We start from the raw sequence: 19,636 nt of genomic DNA, 5'->3' as shown, positions 1-19,636 counted from the left end.
GCTTCAGAGTAAAGTACTCTTCCTTGGATTGTGAGATCATTATTACTGAGGCAGAACCATTTTAATAATTCTCTAGCAAACTTTCAAGCCTTGGTAAGTTGGAAGTCCCCTTAGAGAGAAGATAGACTGAAAAAACTTAGAAACAAAATGACTCTAATTTATAGATTGTTGATACCAGAGCATAGATTATCAAATTATTTCATGCATTTTAAATGATCACTCTAATTCCAGAAGCTGCAAACAATAACATAATCATACACTGAGACTTTGCTTCAAGGAAAGCTGTGATTTATTGCCTTAATATCTGTTAATAGATCTACTTGGTTACCAGCTGTCCTCAGGTGATAGGAAGTCCTCCTGACAAGGTCCAACGGAAGTCCATCAAAGTCATTGCTGCAGGTTCTGACATTGCATGTTTTTCAGACTGGAAAGCCAAGTTGAAGTTTCAGGCTTATTTCTCATACAGAGGCAGAGAAATAAACGAGAGCCAGTAAAAAGTAAACTGCTTTCAGAAATTCAGTGCTGTTCTTCATAGGATCTGTCTGCCATTTGACACAGGATTGATCCTGACATTTCCCCAAAGCCTCTTTTCCTGGCATCATAATGTTTTCCACCCTCCCCTTGTACCTGGCCCTGGAACTTTCCTCTCTGTCCTCTTAGGAATTTGTATCCTCATCTGTGCAGATGATTCCCTTCTTCCAGTGAGTTCCTTTAAAGTATTTCCCAGAATTTTTGAGATCTGCTCTGTAGTAGAATTCAACAAACCAGTATCCACATGCTTTCTTCCCCCCTATGATGATTTTCCTTCTATCACTACTCTTGCCAAATAGTTCATAGATTTTTTCCTCAGTTGTGTGAAAGGAGAGTGTCCTAACATACAAGATGCTGCATTTCTTCAATAACTGCTCTTCATTTCATCACTCTAGAAACGCTGGAGGAGATTGCTTTCACAGAATGCATATTGTTTGTACCAACAATCAATCACACAGACAGTTTTGCTCAGAGGGAGAACCACCTTTGGTTAGAGGCAGGACCACCTTACATATATATTTTATATATACATATATATATAATATAAATGTACTTTTATATATACTTATATGTGTATGTATATACATATATATATGTATATATATATCCTCTGATAATACCATTTCCCTCAGGGCAGGGCCTGTTAATTTTTACATTTGTGTTCCTCGCCTAGCAGAGTGACTAGCATCTAAAATAGAAGCTTATGGTTTTTTCAGAATGGGTATACACCAAAAGACAGGTATTGTGAAAACCATAGCTGCACCTCCACAAAAATGGTCAAGGAGAAGACTCACATTTAACATTGTCATCACTGGACACATAGACTCTTGCAAGTCCATCACTAGTGGCCACCTCACCTACAAATATGGTAAAATTGGTAAGAGAACCATTGAGAAGTTTTAAAGGAGACCACTGAGATTGGACAGGGCATAAGTCTTGGATGAACTGAGGGCTGAATGTGAGTGTGGTATCACTACTGATATTTCCTCATGTAAATTTGAGATCAGTAAATACTATGTGACCATAACTAATGTTCCAGGACACAGAGACTTCCTCAAAAGCATGGCTACAAGCACATCTCAGGCTGAGTATGCCTTCCTGACTGTTGCTGCTGGTGAATGTGAAGCTGTTATCTCAAAGAATGGACAGACTATTTAGCCTGCTTTTGGCCTACATGGTAGTGTGAAGTGATTGTGTCGATAAAATGGATTTGGCCTGTGCCCTCTGAAAACTGGAATAGATATGAGGAAATCGTCAAAGAAGTCAGTATATTTATACTAAGAAACTGGGTTACGGTAGACTTGGTGTCAGTTTCACACAGTAGTGTTTGTAGCAATTTTGGGTTGGAATGATGACAACATGCTGGAGGCAGGCTCCAAAGGTACAAGGAATGGAAAGTCTCTTGTAAGGATGGCAATGGTAATGGAAGTATACTGCTTGAAGCCTTGCATAACATGTTAAAAATAAAAATTGTGTGTGTCCCAGAGAGCTGCAGAAAAATTTATGATGGACACAAACTGAGAAATTGGTCCAAAAAGCGTCTTTAGAAAAGTTATGAAAGGGACAGAGCAAAGATGGCTGAGTGGAAAGACAAAAAAAATGCAGGCTCTCCCCACACAGCCCATAAAATACCTATAGAGAGGGACTCTCAACAAACTTTAGAGCAGCAGAAGTGGAGAACAACAGAGTGGAGGCAATTTCCAGCCCAGGGTGACCTGAAAGACCCATGGGAAAGGTCGATTGCACCAGACATGCAGACGAGCGTGGATCCCAGCCCAGCCTTGCGCAAGGAGACTCTGGGAGGAGGACACCTCAGGGGCGGAATCTCCAGTCTCAGCAGCAGGTCCTCAGATCCCTCAACCTACAGACACCAAAGGTCAGTGACGGGGTTTTTTCAGCTGGGCCAGAAGGGAGAAGGGTTTTCCCCATAGCTCTGGCCTCAGGCAGCAGCCCACAGAGGGCACATTGGGCAGGTGGCAGCAGATCTCAAGGCAGCCCATATAGCAGTCCGAGACCATTGCTGGATCATAAAAACCCCTAGGGGCACTGAGGGAGCTGGTCTTTGTCTCGCACTGAATGGTGGCCCTGCCCACACAGCTTGACTGAATCCCACTCCCCCAGTGCTAGCTTGGTGGAACTGGAGGTCAGATGCCTGTGGAGAGGAAACTCTGCTAAGATTTTGGGCACAAAAATTCTTAGCTGTGCCCAGACCAGTACACGCTTGATTGTGCCACCTTGGAGGAACTGAGAACTTACAGGCCCCCAGAGTATACCCTACTCTTGACAAAGGACCCAAAAGTCAAGTAACTGGTTGGGAAAATAGAAGGTTACTTTCTTGGTGAACAGGTGTCTCCTTCCATCCTTTCAAATGAGGAAGAACAATGCTTACCATCAGGGAAAGATGTAAAAGTCAAGGCTTCTGTATCCCAAACATCCAAAATAAATATTCAATGGGCTCAGGCCATGGAAGAGCTCAAAAAGGATTTCGAAAATCAAGAGAGGTGGAGGAAAAATTAGGAAGAGAAATGAGAGACATGCAAGCAAAGCATGAAAAACAAGTAAACACCCTGCTAAAGGAGACCCCAAAAAAATGCTAAAGAAAATAACACCTGTAAAAATTGGCTACCTCAATTGCCAAAAGAGGCAAAGCAAATGAGGAGAAGAAGGCTTTAAAAAAGCAGAATTAGTCAAATGAAAAAGGAGGTTCAACAGCTCACTGAAGAAAATAGTTCTTTAAAAATTAGAATGGAACAGGAGGAGGCTAATGACTTTATGAGAAGCCAAGAAATCACAAAAGAAAACCAAAAGAATGAAAACTGACCTGGAAAATAGATCCAGGACAGACAATTTAAAAATTATGGGACTACCTGAAAGCCTTGATAAAAAAAAGAGCCTAGACATCATCTTTCATGAAATTATCAAGGAAAACGGAGTTGATATTCTAGAACCAGGGGGAAAAATAAATATTGAAAGAATCCACCTATCCCCTCCTGAAATAGATCCAAAAAGAGAAACTCCTAGGAACAATGTGGCCAAATTCCACAGTTCCCAGGTCAAGGAGAAAATATTGCAAGCAGCTAGAAAGAAACAATTCAAATATTGTGGAAATACAATAAAGGTAACACAAGATCTAGCAGCTTCTACATTAAGGGATCAAAGGGCATGGAATAAGATATTCCAGAGGTCAAAGGAACTAGGACTAAAACCAAGAATCACCTACCCAACAAAACTGAGTATAATACTTCAGGGGAAAAATTGGTCTTTCAATGAAATAGAGGACTTTCAAGCATTCTTGATGAAAAGACCAGAGCTGAAAAGAAAACTTGACTTTCAAACACAAGAATGAAGAGAACCATGAAAAGGTGAACAGCAAAGAGAAGTCATAAGGGACTTACTAAAGTTGAACTGTTTACATTCCTACATGGAAAGACAATATTTGTAACTCTTGAAACTTTTCAGTATCTGGACAGTTGGTGGGATTACACACACACACACACACACACACACACACACAGGGAGAAAGAGAGAAAGACAGAGAGCACAGGGTGAATTGAATAAGATGGGATCATATCTTTAAAAAATGAAATTAAGTGGTGAGAGAGAAATATATTGGGAGGAGAAAGGGAGAAATCGAATGGGGCAAATTACCTCTCAGAAAAGAGTCAAGTAAAAGACTTTTCAGTGGAGGGGAAAAGAGGGGAGATGAAGGAAAAAAACATGAAGCTTACTCTCATCATATTCGACTAAAGGAAGGAATAAAATGCACACGCATTTTGATATGAAAACCTATCTTACAACACAGGAAAGTGGGGGAGAAGGGGATAAGCAGGGTGGGGGGATGATGGAAGGGAGGGCAGTGGGAGGAGGGAGCAATTTGGAGTCAACACTCTTGGGGAGGGACAGGATCAAAAGAGAGAATAGAAGCAATGGGGGACAGGATAGGATGGAGGGAATAATAGTTAGGCTTACACAACACGACTATTATGGAAGGCATTTGCAAAACTACACAGATATGGCCTATATTAAATTGCCTGCCCTCCCAAAAGGAAAGGGTGGTGAGGGAGGAATGGGGAGAAGTTGGAACTCAAAGTTTTAGGAACAACTGTTGAGTGTTGTTCTTGCAACCAGGAAATAGAAATACAGGTAATGGGATATAGAAAGTTTTCTTGCCCTACATGACAAAAAGAAGATGGAGATAACGGAAAGGAGGGATATTAGAAGAGAGGGCAGATTGGTGATAGGGGCAATTAGAATGCTCGGCATTTTGGGGTGGGGGGAGCGGACAAATGGGGAGAAAATTTGGAAGGCAAAATTTTGTGGAAATAAATGTTGCAAAGTTAAATAAATAAATTTAAAAAAAAAAAAGAAAGAAAAGTTATGTAGCCTAAGTGAAGGGTCACATGTGGGCTTCCTGCATTATGCATGGGCACCAATACCATGCCAATATTTTTCCAAAGAGGAAGTTCTCCTGTGCTATTTATAGGGAGCCTTGAAAGCATTCATGGAAGGCCATTGCAAAAGTCTCTCTTACATACACTTTAGAAACTGCAGTTTCTTTAGCTATAGAGAAGTTCATGTGCAGTAAGAGCTGCTACTGTTATCCTAAGAGTTGTTTCTCCCTATGGAGCAAGGGAGAGCATATATGAGTTCAGTTTTGATGTATGAGGATCTGTGAAATAAACTATGGAGAAGAGAGAAATCAGAGGAGGAGAAACTACTTTCTTGGTGAACCTGGTTCATGTGTTATTTTGTGAAGAATTCTTATAAAGGTCATTGGATGAGGAGTGAGTCTACCGAATTAATATTAAGTGGGAGGGTTTTGAGAGTCATTGAAGAGACTGTTTTTCAATCATAATTGAAGAAAACAGCAAGGTGGTGGAGAGGTCTTTTTTGCGGTGTAATTTTTTAAAAGTTTATCTTCAATAAATCAATAAGCATTTGTAACATGCCTACTATGTGCCAGGCCCTGTGGAAATGGGAATAATTCAGGGAAAAGGAAAAACAGTGCACACCCTCAGGGAACTCAGATTCTTATGGGGAGAAAAAAGATAAAAATAAAAATATATTTATGTCAGTATAATTCTATTCAGCTTTAATTGTGTTTAATTGTTTAATTCTTGAGAAACTTCTATTCTATTAAAGATCCTTTATTTCCTTCAGTAGGATGTTGTCATTGTTCAGTCATTTCAGTTACATCTGACACTTCATGATCCAATTTGGAGTTTTCTTGGCAAGAATTCTGAGTGGTTCACCATTTCTTTCTCCAGTTCATAATTACAGATGAGAAACTGAATCAAAGATGTTTGAATGAGTTGCCTTGGGTCACACAGCAAGGCATCTGAGGCCAGACGAAGTCATGAAGAAGAGTCTTCCCAACTCCAAGTTCAGTACACTATCCACTGCACCAGAAAAACCCCCCACTCCCCAGACTTAGAAGGCACCCTCAAGGTCATTTAATCTGACCCATTCATTTCACAGTGGAAGAAACTGGTGTAAGGGGACAGTAGGTGATTTGTCTATGATTACTCATTCAGTAAGGTCAAAGATGGGATTTGAATACATGACTTGAAATTTAATGATTTTTCTATTGTGTCTTGTGTCTTGGGATACTTTTCTTGGCACGTTGGGGAAAGTCTGTTTATCACTAATAGCTTTCATTTACATTCTTTACTTGTTATAACCTTGATATAATATGATGAACATATCTAGAAATATGTCTCCCTCATCCAGGCATGGGTTTTGACTCCTGACTGGCCCAAGTCCCTGATGGGAAACATTCCCATTCTCTTATGAAATGTGAAACCTCCTGAAATGAACTTTTAATATAAAGAAGCTTGGGATTCTTCACCCTTCATCTGCAGCCCATGCAGAAAGAGGACATAAACCTCAGGGGCACTTACCAAGAAGGCAAAGCAGGGAGCAGACACTGCCAGCTGGAGTTTACGCCATTCCTGGATGCCATAGGCCAGAAGCCCAAGAAACTGAGGTCCCACACTTGTGCACAGAGATAATAGGACTACCACCAGAGGCCGGTGTTGGCTGGTGGTCCATTCCATGACTGAAAAGAAACCCCAGCAAAGGATTAGTTTTAGACACAGGGGAGATCTCAGAGAACATGGGCATATGTTGACGAAAAGACTTTCTGAGGACCCTGCCACATATTAGGACTTCTGGTATTGAAGACCCAAGCAGGAAGCAAAGACAACAGTACAGTGAGAATGACTAGGAAAAGGCAGTCCAGTGCTGGAGACAGCCACCAGGAAGTCACTTGGAAGCAGCATCTGTCTTCTCCCAAACCTACATCATAGGAAACCTGATGGCTGTGACCCCAGGGCAAAGGTATAATGTCCTCTCCCCACCCAACAGCCCTCACTGGGCCTTGTTTTCATTGCCTTCCCCTCTTCCTGGAATGCCTCTCCTCTAATCTCTTCCTTCTAGCCTCCCTGGCTTCCTTAAGCTTCCGCTGAAATTCCACCTTTAGGAAGAAGCCTTCCTCAGTCCTTAATTCCAGGGCAGCGCCTTCCTCCTGGGTTTATTGTGTATGTCTCTTGAATGTGGACAGTTCTTTGCATGTTGGCTTCCCCACTAAATGTGAGCTCCGTGAAGGCAGGGACTAGTTTTGTTTTGTTTCCTATTCCCAGATCTTAGCCCAATTCTGAGTACATGCTAAATGTTGAAGCAATGCTTATTGACTGTCTACTGTATGACCTTTGTCCCATGTTCTGCCAATCAGCAATCTGCCTATCTTCACTGGGTTCTTTCCACTCTTAGACCCGCCTACACCCACAGCTCCCAGTCTCGCCCTGAATATTCTCCCTGTTATTGTTGACATTTGGCCTAGCATAGATATTAAAAGAAAGTCCTTGATTCAAATTCTGCTTTTGCTTTTGGTATATGACTGTGGGCAAGTCTCTGTAATTCCCTGAGCCTTGGCTTCCTGTTTTGTGAAATGAGTGGGTTGGACTAAATGATCTATAATTTCATCCTCCAACTTTTCACTCTATGGCTTAGGCTCCCTGGGTTTTAGTAACATCTGTGTCTAGCAGAAACTTACCTGTCTGAGAGATAGCCCCATATGAGATATCCCACCAGAATGCCAGCGAGGAATGTTGACTGAGACATGAACTTCAGTATACAGAAAACACGTACCAGGTTCCACTGAAAGGGAAGATGATGGTATCAAATATTAAAAGGAGGCAAGAGAATTTGGGCTCAGGACTCTTCCTGTCAATGTGGGAAGAGAATGGCTATGATCAGAAAGAGACTCTGGCTCAGAATTCTTGCTCCACTATGACAAGAAGAGGACGCTGCCTCCATTGTTCTATCATACAATTGTACATCGTTTGTGACAGCAATTTCAAGCTTTTTTTTGACCCTGACTTTCCTGCTACACACATTCTTATCTTTCCCCTTCTGAAATGTCCCATTCCTCCTTAATTAAATAAATTTATACTTTCCATAAAATCCCATTGTTCCTGTATTGCTTACATATATCATATTCCATATAAGATTGCTGAAGCTCTGGGGCAGAAATGAACCTGTGCTTTAAATTTTTAATGGTGTTCTTTATTTCTTCAGAGAGGAAAACACTGAAAAGCACATTTCAAAGAGAATAAGTTAATATCAACTTATTATAGCCATAATTCTGAAATTCTCTTGTTTGCCTAATGTATGGTGATATTAAGAATACAGAAATCTAAAGAAGAGAAAACAGATGAACCCCATTTCTACATTTACTTATAAAAGTGAAATTCATAAAGTAGCTTCCTGTTTCTAAGGTACACATTTCTTTTTTAAATCCACCTATTGTATGTAAAAGTAATTTTATGCTTGCTTTTTATAAATTTGAGTTCCAAATTTTTTCCCCTGCCTCTGTATCCCTTTTCTTCCCCTACCCTCATTGACCAAGCAAGCAATTTCATAGAGGTAACACATGTAATTCATATTTCCATAATAAACATGCTGTAAAATAAAACATAGACCCTACAAATCAAGAAAAACTATGTTTCAAAAATTGTGCTTGGCAACCAAACGCAATGCAATGAAGATTGGGAGGAAAGCAGAAAACTGGGAAAGAATTTTTGTAACCAGTGTCTGCAATAAAGGCCTCATTTCTAAAATATAGAGAGAATTGTGTCAAATGTACAAGAATACAAGTCATTCCCCAATTGATAAATGGTCAAAGGATATGAACAGGCAGCTTCCTGTGGAAGAAATTAAAACTATCTATAGTCACATGAAAAAATGCTCTAAATCACTATTCATTAGAGAGATGCAAATCAAAACAACTCTGAGATACCACATCACAGGTATCAGATTGGCTAAGATGACAAAAGAGGAAGATGATAAATGTTGGAGAAGATGTGGGAGAGATGGAACACTAATTCATTGTTAGTGGAGCTGTGAGCTGATCCAAACATTCTGGAGAACAATTTGGAACTATGCCCAAAGGGCTACAAAAATGTACATACCCTTTGACCCAGCAATACTGCTTCTAGAACTGTATTCCCAAGAGATCATAAAAATTGGAAAGGGTCCTATATGTACAAAAATATTTATAGCAGCTCTCTTTGTGGTGGCCAAAAACTGAAAATCAAAGGGATGCCCATCCATTGGGTAATGGCTGAATCAATTGTGGTATATGAATGGAATAGAATACTATTGTGCTCTAAGAAATGATAAATAAGGGGGCAGAGCCAAGATAGCAGAGTAGAAAGGTGCACATACACTAGTTCTTCTCCAGCAGCCCATAAAATACCTGTAAAGAAGGGCTCTCAACAAATTCTAGAGCATCAGAAGCCACAGAACAAGGGAGTGGAGGAGATTTCTAGCCCAGAGTGACCTGAAAGACTGACGGAAAAGGTCTGTTGCACTGGACTTGGGACAGATCCCAGTCCAGCCTTTGCCATGCAGCACTGGGAGGAGCAAGACCGAGCAGCCTTCAGGGACAGAATCTCCAGTGGCAGCCAGATCCCTCAACCCACAGGCGCTAAAGCTCAATGAGAGTATTTTTTTTGACTGACTGAGATAGGAGCAGAGCGTCCCCATAACTCAGGCATCCTCTGGTGGCAGGAGCAGAGGCAGCAGCAGGCAGGGGCTCCCAAGGCAGGCAGCAGACTGCATCTATTGTTGAAGACCTCATTGCAAAGCCCTTGAAGGAAATGACGCCTATGTGGTGGTCCTGCCCCCAACTGAGCAGCTGATCTCAATCTCATACTGAATAGCAGCCCTGACCACACCTAAAACCCCTGGGGGATTGGAGTAGCTCATCTGAATCTCAGCCCCTAGTGCTGGCTTGGCATTAGAGGCGAGGTGGTTGTGGAGAGGAAACTCAGAAGTGAAGTAACTGGCTGGGAAAATGCCCAAAAAAGGGGGAAAAAATAAGACCATAGAAGGTTACTTTCTTGGTGAACAGGTGTCTCCTCCCATCCTTTCAGATGAGGAAGAACAAGGCGGAAGGAAGAACAAGACCCCTGCCTCCAGGGCCTCCAAAGGGAACTTAAATTGAGCTCAGGTAATAGAAAACTTGAAAAGCGAGTTAGCAGCGTACTAAAGGAGAACCAAAAAAATGCTGAGAAAAATAACACCTTTGAAAAGAGGCTAACTCAATTGGAAAAAGAGGTCCAAAAAGCCAATGAGAAGAAGGAGGCTTTAAAAAAGCTAAATGGAGGAGAAGGTTCAAAAGCTCACTGAGCAAAGTAGTTCATTGAAAGAGAGAATGGAGTTCAGGGAAGTGAATGACTATGACATAAACCAAGTAGTTAAAAAACAAACCCAGAAGTTTGAAAAAATAGAAGATAATGTGAAACGTCTCATTGGAAAAACAACTGACCTGGAAAACATATCCAGGAGAAACAATTTAAAAATAATGGGACTACCTAAAAGCCATGATCAAAAAAAGAGCCTAGACATTATCTTCCATGAAATTATCAGGGAAAACCACCCTGAGATTCTAGAACCAGAGGGCAAAATAAATATTGAAAGAATCCACCAGGGGGAGGAGCCAAGATGGCAGAGTACAAAGACACTCATATGCTAGCTCCCAACCCACAGCCCATAAAATACCTGTAAAGAAGGACTCCCAACAAATTCTGTTCTGTGGCAGAAGCCACAGAACAACGGAGTGGAGGAGATTTCTGTTCCAGAGAGTCTTGAAAAACCAACACAAAAGGTCTGTCATACCCCGGACCCAGAGCAGAGCCCAGCCCTGCTTTGGCCGCACAGCACTGAGAGAAGCAGATCCCAGCAGGCTCCAGGGACAGAATCTCCAGCAGCCACGCAGGTCCCTCCTCCATGAACAGGGCCCTAAGGTCACTGAGAGGGTGTTTTCAGCTAGCTGAGAGGGGAGCAGGGTGTCTCCATAACCCAGGCCCCCTCAGGAGGCAGCAGAGGTGGTGGCAGACAGGGGCTCCCAAAGCAGACTGGAGCTCAGATCCATTGTTGAAGGTCTCTGCATAAACCCCCTGAGGGAACTGAGCACAGTGTGGTGGCCCTGCCCCCACCTGAGCACCTGAACTTAATCTCACACTAAATAGCAGCCCTGACCCTGCCTAAAGCCCTGAGGCTGTGAAGCAGCACTTGAATCTCAGCCCCCAAGCACTAGCTGAGTGGATCTGGAGGCAAGGTGGGTATGGAGAGGACACTCAGAAGTCAAGTCACTGGCTGGGAAAATGCCCAGAAAAGAGGGGGAAAATACAAGACCATCTGTTCTTGGTGAACAGATATCTCCTCCCATCCTTTTGGATGAGGAAGAACCATGCTTACCATCAGGGAAAGACATAGAAATCAAGGCTTCTGTGTCCCAAACATCCAAAATAAATATTCGATGGGCTCAGGCCATGGAAGAGCTCAAAAAGGATTTTGAAAATCAAGTTAGAGAGGTGGAGGAAAAACTAGGAAGAGAAACGAGAGAGATGCAAGAAAAGCATGAAAAGCAGGTCCACACCTTGCTGAAGGAGACCACAAAAAATGCTGAAGAAAATAACACCTTGCAAAATAGGCTAACTCAATTGGCAAAAGAGGTTCAAAAAGCCAATGAGGAGAAGAATGCTTTCAAAAGCAGAATTAGCCAAATGGAAAAGCAGGTTCAAAAGCTCACTGAAGAAAATAGTTCTTTAAAGTTAGAATGGAACAGATGGAGACTAATGACTTTATGAGAAACCAAGAAATCACAAAACAAAACCAAAAGAATGAAAAAATGGAAGATAATGTGAAATATCTCATTGGAAAAACAACTGACCTGGAAAATAGATCCAGGAGAGACAATTTAAAAATAATGGGACTACCTGAAAGCCATGATCAAAAAAAGAGCCTAGACATCATCTTTCTTGAAATTATCAAGGAAAACTGCCTTGATATTCTAGGACCAGAGGGCAAAATAAGTATTCAAGGAATCCACAGAACACTGCCTGAAAAAGATCCAAAAAGAGAAAGTCCTAGGAACATTGTGGCCAAATTCCAGAGTTCCCTGGTCAAAGAGAAAATATTACAAGCAGCTAGAAAGAAACAATTCAAGTATTGTGGAAACACAATGAGGATAACACAAGATCTAGCAGCTTCTACATTAAGGGATCGAAGGGCGTGGAATATGATATTCTAGAGGTCAAAGAAGTAGGACTAAAACCAAGAATTACCTACTAAGAAACCGAGTATAATACTTCAGGGGAAAAAATAGTCTTTCAATGAAATCAAGGACTTTCAAGCATTCTTGATGAAAAGACCAGAGCTGAAAAGAAAATTTGACTTTCAAACACAAGAATGAAGAGAAGCATGAAAAGGAAAACAGCAAAGAGAAGTCATAAGGGACTTACTAAAGTTGAACTGTTTACATTCCTACAGGGAAAGACAATATTTGTAACTCTTGAAACTTTTCAGTATCTAGGTAGTGGGTAGAATTACACACACACACACACACACACACACACACACACACACACACATGCACACACACACACAGAGCACAGAGTGAATTGAATAGGATTGGATCATATCTTTAAAAAATGAAATTAAATAGTGAGAGAGAAATATACTGGGAGGAGAAACGGAGAAATGGAATGCGGCAAATTATCTCTCATGAAAGAGGCAGGCAAAAGACTTTTTAGTGGAGGGAAAAAGAGGGGAGGTGAGAGAAAACATGAAGTTTACTCTCATCACTTTCGACTAAAGGAAGGAATAAAATGCACACTCATTTTGGCATGAAAACCTATGATACAATACAGGAAAGTGGGGGAAAAGGGGATAAGCAGGGTGAGGGGATGATGGAAGGGAGGGCAATAGGAGGGAGCAATTTGAAGTCAACACTCTTGGGGAGGGATAGGATCAAAAGAGAGAACAGAATAAATGGGGGCAGGATAGGATGGAGGGAAATAGAGTTAGTCTTACACAACACCACTATTATGGAAGCCATTTGCAACACTACACAGATATGGCCTATATTGAATTGCTTGCCTTCCCAAAGGGAATGGGTGGGGAGGGAGGGATGAAGAGAAGTTGGAACTGAAAGTTTTAGGAACAACTGTGGAGTACTGTTCTTGCTACTAGGAAAAAATGTAATGAGGTAGAGAAAGTTATCTGGCCTTATAGGACAAAAGAGAACATGGGGACAAGGGAAGGGAGGGATGATAGAAAAGAGGGCAGATTGGTGATAGGGGCAATTAGAATGCTCTGTGTTTGGGGTGGGGGGAAGGGACAAATGGGGAGAGAATATGGAACCCAAAATTTTTTGTGAAAATGAATGTTAAAAATTAAATTAATTAATTAATTAAAAAATAAATAAATTAAAAATAAATTAAAAAAAAAAAAAGAATCCACCAATCACCTCCTGAAAGACACCCAAAAAGAGAGACTCTTAGGAATATTGTGGCCAAATTTCAGAGTTCCCAGGTCAAGGAGAAAGTATTGCAAGCAGCTAGAAAGAAATAATTCGAGTATTATGGAAATACAATTAGTATAACACAGGATCTGGCAGCTTCAACATTAAGGGATTGAAAGACTTGGAATAGAATATTCCACAAGTCAAAGGAACTTGGATTAAAACCAAGAATCACCTACCCAGTAAAACTGAGTATAATGCCTCAAGGGAATAAATGGTCATTCAATGATGTAGAGGACTTTGAAGAGTTCATATTGATGAAAAGACCGGAAGTGTATAGAAAATTTGACTTTCCAACACAAGAATCAGGAGAAGCTTGAAAAGGTAAAAAGGAAAGAGAAATCATAAAAGACTTTCTAAAGCTGAACTGCTTACATTCCTACATGGAAAGAAAATATTTATAATTCTTGAATCTTTTCTCACTTTTGGGTAGGTGGAGGGATTGTACATGCATACAGAAACACAGGCACACAGACATATATATAGACAGACAATGCAGGTTGTGTTGAATCAGAAGAGATGATATCCACACGCACAAAAATATAAAATAAAATTAAGGGGTGAGGGAGGAAAATACCGGGAAGAGAAAGAGAGAAATGGAATGAGGCAGGCTATAACTTATAAAAGAGATAAGAAAAATCTTGTTCAATGGAGGAGAAAAGGAAAAATGAGAGAGGGGAAAAGTGAAGCTACTCTCTCCACATATGGCTGAAGGAGGGAATAACATGCTCAATAAATTTGATATGAAAATCTATATTACACTACAGGAAAGTAGGGGAGGAGGCAACAAGTGGGGTGAGGGGAATAATAGAAGGGAGGGCAATTGGGAAAAGGGAGCAACTAGAAATAAACACTTTTGGGAAGGGACAAGGTCAAATGAGGGAATAAAAAATAAATAAATAAAAAATAAGGGGAGATAGAGTAAGATAGAGGGCAATATATTTAGTATTATACAACATGCTTATCATGGAAGTCTTTTGCAATACGACACACATTTAGTCTGTATTGAATTGCTTATCTTCTCAGGAGGGATTGGTAGGGAGAGAGTGAGGGAAAGAAGGGAGAATTCAAGGTATTAGAAATGAATGTTGAGAATTATTATTGCATATAACTGGGAAATAAGAAATACAGGGAATAGGGTATAGAAATGTATCTTGCCCTACAAGACAAGAGAAAAGATGTGGATAAGGAAAGGGTGGGATGTGATAGAAGGGAGGGTACAGTGAGGGAAGGAGTAATCAGAAAGCAAGGTATTAGGAAGCAGGGGGAGGGGAGTGATGGGGACAAAAATTGGACTTGTTACAAAGTGATGTAAAAGCAATTAGTATTAAAACAATTCACTGCATTAATTATTGAGAATAAATCGAAGAGATCTTTAGTTTGGGGGAAAGAATTTTAGTCTAAATTTCCTAGAGGCAGGTAACCTTGGGTAAAATTTGGCATTGATGGAAAAGTTAAGGTTTTAATGGTGAATTTGATTTTATGATTGCTATTTAATCAGGAACTAGAACATGTATAGAAAGGCATGTAAGCCACTTAAGACTTGCCTCAAAAGATATTCCTTAGCCAAAGTGAAATTATAGTCATATTTGATACCTGGTTATTGGAACTTACTATTTTAAGATACTATGAGACTATTAAGTGACTGTTCTTCTGAGTCTAACTCTAGGTATGGATAGCAAGAAAGGCAGTCTGAGCCTCCAATTCATGATGCCAGTAAGCCTGTGAGATTCTGGGATGAACTGAAAAACGTGATCTCATGGGAAGAGTGGGAGAGTGGCTGTTCAGCCTGGGCTGAGGTAGGATTCTCCTGACTCAGTTTCCCCACTGACACCTGGCAGACTTTAAGCCTGACTGAATGCAAGTTGGCAATCTACTCCTACCTGGAACTGACATGAAGTTGGGGAGATATCGGTTCCCTGCAGTGTCCCTACTCTCAGTGACAATTTCCCATAGTGAAAAGGTTTGTAAGCTTAATACCAAATCTATTAAATTATAGATTGTTGGCAGGGGAACATCCAAGGTTAAGTCTAAAATTAAGCTATTAAGCTTAGGACTTTAGAACAACAACGAGTTAGGGGTTTTTACTTCTTAGTAATACTGCAGGGACAATTAGTTTGAGAACTTGTGAAGTTAGCATAAATAGTTATTATTTGTGTCTCAGTTGGTTAATATTTTTAAAAAATTCTTTGGTGGTCTATATTGTAAATTCTTTAAAAAGAAGTATCACCTGACGAAAAGTTGGAATTATTTTATGTGATATGAACTGTGTTAAAAATGAAAAATAAAATAAAATATAGAAAATAAAAAAAAGAAATGATAAACAGGAAGACTTCAGAGAGGTCTGGAAAGACATATATGAAGTGATGCTGAATGAAAGGAGCAGAACCAGGAGAACTTTGTACATAGCAACCACCACAGCATGTGAGGAATTTTTCTGGTATACTTAGTTCTTCATTACAATGCAAGGACTTAAATAATTCCCAGTGGCCTCTTAAGGCAAAATGCCTTCCACATCCAGGGAAGGAACTATGGAACTCGATGGCTGAATGAGGCAGATCATTTTCTTTTGTATTATGTTTTGGGGTTTTTTAATGATTTCTCCCATTCATTTTAGTTCTTCTATGCAACATGACTAAGGTGAAAAGGCATTTAATAGGAATGTATGTGTAAAACTGCATGCCATATCAGGGAGGGAATGGGGAAATAGGAGGGAATGAGACGGAAGGGGAAAAATCTAAGATACGTGGAAGTGATTGTAGAACACTGAAAACAAATAAAATAATTTTTAAAAAATACGTAAGTTAAAAAAGTGTGCTTGCACTTGGATTCCTATTGCATCATTCCATTTCTGAGGAAAGATAGCATTTTTCATCCTAAGTCCTTCAGAGTTGTCTTGGATTATTGAATTAGTGAGAATAATGAAATCATTCACAGTTTATCATTACAATATGTTACAATGTATAATATTCCCCTGGTTCTACTCATTTCACTTGCATCAGTTAATGTAAGACTTTCCAGGTTTTGCTAAGAGTATCTTACTCATCCTTTCTTATAGCATAATAATGTTATATCATAATCACACAGCACAACGATCTGAGCCATTCCCTAATTGATGGATATCCCCTCAATTTCCAATTCTTTGCAATTTTTAAAAATCTACCTATTATATGTAATAGGAAAGAAGCTGCTATAAATATTTTTGTGGATATTAGAACTTTTCCTTCTTGCTTTTTATTCTTTTGTAATACAGAACTAATAGTGGTATTACTTCCTAAAGGGTATGCATATTCTTCTAGACCTTTAGCTTATTTACAAATTGTGTTACATAATGGTTGAATCAGTTCACAACTCCATCAGCAGTGTCTCCATTTTCCCATATCTTCTCCAATATTTGTCATTTTCTTTTTCTATCATATTAACCAATCTGATAGATGTGAGGTAGCACCTCAGAATTATTTTAATTTATATTTCTCTCATCAATAGTGATTTAGAGCATTTTTCATACGGTTGTAGATAGCTTTGATAACTTCATCTGAAAATGGAGTGTTCACATATTTTGACCATTTATCAATTTTGGAATGGCTCCTATTTTGCTAAATTTGACTCAGTTCTTTATATATTTGGGAAATGAGGCCTTTGTCAGGCAAACTTGCTTCAAAATTTTTTCACACTTATGTTTGCTAACTTCCCCTTATCCTGTTTACCCTATTCTCTCCTTCCTTTCACCTTAAGCCTCCTCAATAGTGTCTGACATGTGATTGTTCTGATTGTCCTTCATTCTATAAGAGGACTATGACATCAAGATTATGATATGACTTGCAGTTGACGTTGGTGTGAGTGAGGGAGGGCTGTGCAAGGTCACCAACCCGAATTTCTTATCCACAGCCATCTGGATCCAATGGCCTGATATTCATCAGGTCGACTGGAGATGACCCAGGATGCAATGTGAAACCTTGGTCCTTTTAGTCTAAGGTTTTATCACATTCTCATTTTGAGTGAGACACATCCATTCAACGAATGGGTTTCATTAAGTAGTTACTAAAGTGGCGGACTCTTTAATAAAAACATCAAACTGGAAGAGGAAGACCCTCAGTGTTCCTGGGTAAAAAGAGAAACAGTTGCTATTTAGTAATTACATTCACTCTGTACTAGGTGGGTGGGGACCTGTTGTCCAGTTTATAAGCTGTAAAGTCAACTGAGTTTAAGGCTTGGTCTTTGAGGAAGAAATCTAGCCAGTAAACCCAAAGGGAAAAGGCAGGTTTGTTGATGGAAGTGTACCTTCCCCTGGGTAGAACAGCAGAGAAGAGGACAGGAGAGGAAAGGGGAGGGGAAATTAAGGGAGGAGAGGGGAAGGGAGAAGAAAAGAGGAGCTTCTACTCACTTACAGATTGTGTTTGTCTTTGTTCTCAAAGAGGACCATGACATCAAGATGATGACGTGACTTGCAGTTGACTTTGATTTGAGGGAAAGAGGGCTGTGCAAGATCACCAACCTTGCTTACTTCTCCAGAGCCCTACATCTGATTATTGCCTACTTCAATATGAACTCCGTTCTGTCAGTCCCATCCCCTTTTGTCTATCATCTTTTAGCTAGGTTTCTATACTTTGAAATAGTGTGTGTATATAATTGTGTCTTTGAACCAATTCCGATAACAGTAACATTCAAAGGTCCTTCGTCACCTCCATCTTCCCAACCAATGTAAAAGCTCTTTCTTGCCTCTTTTATCTGAGAGAACTGACTTCATTCTACCTTTCCCTTTCCCCCGGTGCATTCCTCTTTTTCACCCCTTACTTTTATTTATTTAGATATAAGCACATCACATTCCACTCACACCTGTCCCCTCTGTTCATATATTCTCTTTCTAACTGCCTCAATAATGAGAAAGTTCTTAGAAGTTACAAATATCCTCTTCCCATGTTGGAATGTAAACTGTTGGATCTGCTTGAGACTCATGATTACGCTTTTCTGTTTACCTTTTTATACTACTTTTGAGTCTTGTATTTGAAAGTAAAAATTTCTATTTAGTCATGATCCTTTCATCAGGAATCCTTAAAAGTCTTTTATCTCATTAGACATCTCTTTTTCTATCTGAAGAATTGTGCTCAGTTTTCGTGGATGGGTGATTCTTGGTCGCATTCCTGTCTCCACCTTCCAGAATATCATATTCCAAGCCCTATGATCCTTCAATATAGAAGTTGCTAAATCTTGTGTTATCCTGACTGTGTGAGCCTGTGCTTTGAGCGTAAAGAAAATCTGCAGAATAACTATCTCTGCGTTGTCAATTTGTTATTTGGCAACAGGACCTAATCAATGGATCCCTCACTACTTTTTATCATAAAGGGGTGGCAGAGGAGAGAAATCTAATTTTGTCATTCACCAAGGGAATTAAGCTCCAAATCACTGGAACCTTTTCAAAAGAAGAATGAAATCTTCCTGGAGTGGGAAAGGGGCAGTAGAAAGAACCTGTTACCTCAGTCACAATGGAAGAAGTGAAGATGCTTTTGTCATAGACCCAGCCATCCACATAAAACTATCTCTCCATCTGACTCAGGTTTTTTCCTGTGTCATTGGACGCAAGGGCTGCCACTGTGGCCAGAAGAATCGGCGGCACCTATCTAATCTCCCATTGGAATCTAGGGGAATGGAAAGTTTTAGAAGGTGACTAAAATTAAGACTCCTACTGACACTGAGAAAAGTCAAGGAATTGTCAAGCAAATGAACCCAGCACCGGTGCTCAGGGATAAAGACAGTGAAGTTCTCCAGCAGAAAATGGCTACCTATAAAGATTAGAAGGATAGCCAAAGAAAGGACCTGAAGGATCTGGTATCTTCTCTTATTTCCAACTTCAAGTAGGAGATCTTCAATGGCCATTAGGATTGGAATGCTGGCTCCAAGAAGAGAATTTGTTCAGAGAACTCCTGAGTGAATAAAGTAATCATTTGACTGAAGCAAAATACAAACTGTACCTTTGTTTGGACAAATGAGGACACCTCCCCCAGGACATTCCTCCTCACATTGATGGAACATTTTAGGTAGACAGTGTTCTAAGTTTTGTGTACAGTTGAAGATGCCAAAATACTTCAGACCATTCATGAAGAAAAACTGGTACAAGTTTAGTATTAGCTGAAAGGAAATATCAGCACCAAGTGTGGGCAACTAAATGCTCATTCTGTGGGAGAACAAATGCCCAGAAGATTCTTAGTTGAACTCCAACCTGTACATGCTGTCCAA

The 19,636-nt window shown here is 40.1% G+C and overlaps 1 pseudogene; it reads right to left on the bottom strand.

Moving 5' to 3' along the window:
- Positions 1 to 19,276, bottom strand: part of LOC140523416 (solute carrier family 22 member 11-like) — a 32,432-nt pseudogene extending 13,156 nt beyond the window's left edge.
- Positions 19,277 to 19,636: the final 360 nt, after the last annotated feature.

This window comes from Notamacropus eugenii, chromosome 2 (genome assembly GCF_028372415.1).
Source record: "Notamacropus eugenii isolate mMacEug1 chromosome 2, mMacEug1.pri_v2, whole genome shotgun sequence".
Classification (NCBI taxonomy): domain Eukaryota; kingdom Metazoa; phylum Chordata; class Mammalia; order Diprotodontia; family Macropodidae; genus Notamacropus; species Notamacropus eugenii.
The sequence above is the reverse complement of the archived record's forward strand: the minus strand, read 5'-3'. Positions and strand labels throughout refer to the sequence as shown.